Here is a 2,676-nt window from a genome sequence, read left to right on the forward strand (position 1 = left end):
CCCTCCCCTCTTACGTGCGCGCTCACGTTTCGGCCGCTGCGTCAATGACACGGCGCCACCGCTGAGAGCCTGAAGTCATCGCTTCCGGCAACAGCGGCGCTGCCCGTGTTAGACGCTAGGTGGCGCATGATGCTTGTAGAATGAAGATAGAAAGACCGGGGCTGCTGAGGAGAAGCCGCAGGTGTGAGGTAAAGTGCGCGCTGAAGATGCTGGACAGAAGGAGAGGTGAATGGATGGTTTATACATTGCTTTTTTAAAAAAAATAAAATCCTAACCTCTGCGGTATACATCTACAAAGTGATATACGGCACTTTTCTGGTTTATCTGTTCCAGATTTTGGTGCAAAGGTTATTTGTAGAGGCCAGCGCCTATACAGAACTTCGACAGATCCACCGCCAGCGTACGGGTCTAAAATGCCGGTCTTAATAAATGACCCCCAAAGTCCCCTGTGGTAATAATTTCCCCCATAGTGGTCCCAGCAGTAGTAATGTCCCCTATAGTGGCCCCCAATGTCCCCTATAGTGGTTCTCAGTTGTAATAATGTACTTTTTTTTTTTTAGCTGAGAAAAATAATTACCTCATTCCAGAGGCATTCACTTTTTTCTTGATGCTGAAGGACCTTCCGAAGGACTTGTGCTCGAGTGATGACATCACCATGCGCTCCCAACAATCATGCTGGGATGGTGACGTCCAGTGGCGTACCAAGGGGGGGGGCGGGGGAGGGCGGCCCGCCCCGGGGGCCACTCACAAGGGGGGTGCCAGTGGCGTAGGGATCGCCATAGCAATGGCTATGGGGCCCTACGCCACTGGGGGCCCGCCGCGACTGAGGATAAAAAATAAATAAAAATGTGGCGAGTGGGCCAGGCGTGGTGCTGTGATAGGGGCAGGGCTCCAGATGGTCTCTCCCTCCCCCTGTGCTGCTGCCGCCGCGGCCAATAAGAAGAGGGACAGGGCCGGGGGAGGGGCTGTGGCCACTGCGCCACCAATGAAGATAACTGATCTGTTAATACAAATACAGGAGGCGGGTGCCGGAATCAAATAGCCGACACCCGACCTCTATGACAGGGAGCTGCGATCAGCCTCATCAGCGGCAGTTAACCCCTCAGGTGCCGCTCCCTGTCATAGAGGTCGGGTGCCGCTATTTGATTCCGGCACACGCCTCCTGCATTTGTATTAACAGGTCAGTTATCTTCATTAACCACTTAAGGACCACAGGTTTATACCCCCCTAAAGACCAGGCCCTTTTTTACAAATCGGTCACTCCACAACTTTAGCGGTTTATTGCTCGGTCATGCAACTTACCACCCAAATGAATTTTACCTCCTTTTCTTCTCACTAATAGAGCTTTCATTTGGTGGTATTTCATTGCTGCTGACATTTTTACTTTTTTTGTTATTAATCGAAATTTAACGATTTTTTTGCAAAAAAAATGACATTTTTCACTTTCAGTTGTAAAATTTTGCAAAAAAAACGACATCCATATATAAATTTTGCTCTAAATTTATTGTTCTACATGTCTTTGATAAAAAAAAAATGTTTGGGTAAAAAAAAAATGGTTTGGGTAAAAGTTATAGCGTTTACAAACTATGGTACAAAAATGTGAATTTCCGCTTTTTGAAGCAGCTCTGACTTTCTGAGCACCTGTCATGATTCCTGAGGTTCTACAATGGCCAGACAGTACAAACACCCCACAAATGACCCCATTTCGGAAAGTAGACACCCTAAGGTATTCGCTGATTGGCATAGTGAGTTCATAGAACTTTTTTTTTTTTGTCACAAGTTAGCGGAAAATGATGATTTTTTTTTTTTTTTTTTTTTCTTACAAAGTCTCATATTCCACTAACTTGTGACAAAAAATAAAAACTTCCATGAACTCACTATGCCCATCAGCGAATACCTTGGGGTGTCTTCTTTCCAAAATGGGGTCACTTGTGGGGTAGTTATACTGCCCTGGCATTCTAGGGGCCCAAATGTGTGGTAAGGAGTTTGAAATCAAATTCTGTAAAAAATGACCAGTGAAATCCGAAAGGTGCTCTTTGGAATATGGGCCCCTTTGCCCACCTAGGCTGCAAAAAAGTGTCACACATCTGGTATCTCCGTATTCAGGAGAAGTTGGGGAATGTGTTTTGGGGTGTCATTTTACATATACCCATGCTGGGTGAGAGAAATATCTTGGCCAAATGCCAACTTTGTATAAAAAAATGGGAAAAGTTGTCTTTTGCCAAGATATTTATCTCACCCAGCATGGGTATATGTAAAATGACACCCCAAAACACATTCCCCAACTTCTCCCGAGTACGGAGATACCACATGTGTGACACTTTTTTGCAGCCTAGGTGGGCAAAGGGGCCCACATTCCAAAGAGCACCTTTCGGATTTCACAGGGCATTTTTTACACATTTTGATTTCAAACTTGTTACCACACATTTGGGCCCCTAGAATGCCAGGGCAGTATAACTACCCCACAAGTGACCCCATTTTGGAAAGAAGACACCCCAAGGTATTCCATGAGGGGCATGGCGAGTTCCTAGAATTTTTTATTTTTTGTCACAAGTTAGTGGAAAATGATGATTTTTTTTTTTTTTTCTTACAAAGTCTCATATTCCACTAACTTGTGACAAAAAATAAAAAGTTCTATGAACTCACTATGCCCATCACGAAATACCTTGGGGTCTC

This window comes from Bufo bufo, chromosome 5, assembly GCF_905171765.1.
Source record: "Bufo bufo chromosome 5, aBufBuf1.1, whole genome shotgun sequence".
Taxonomy (NCBI): Eukaryota; Metazoa; Chordata; class Amphibia; order Anura; family Bufonidae; genus Bufo; species Bufo bufo.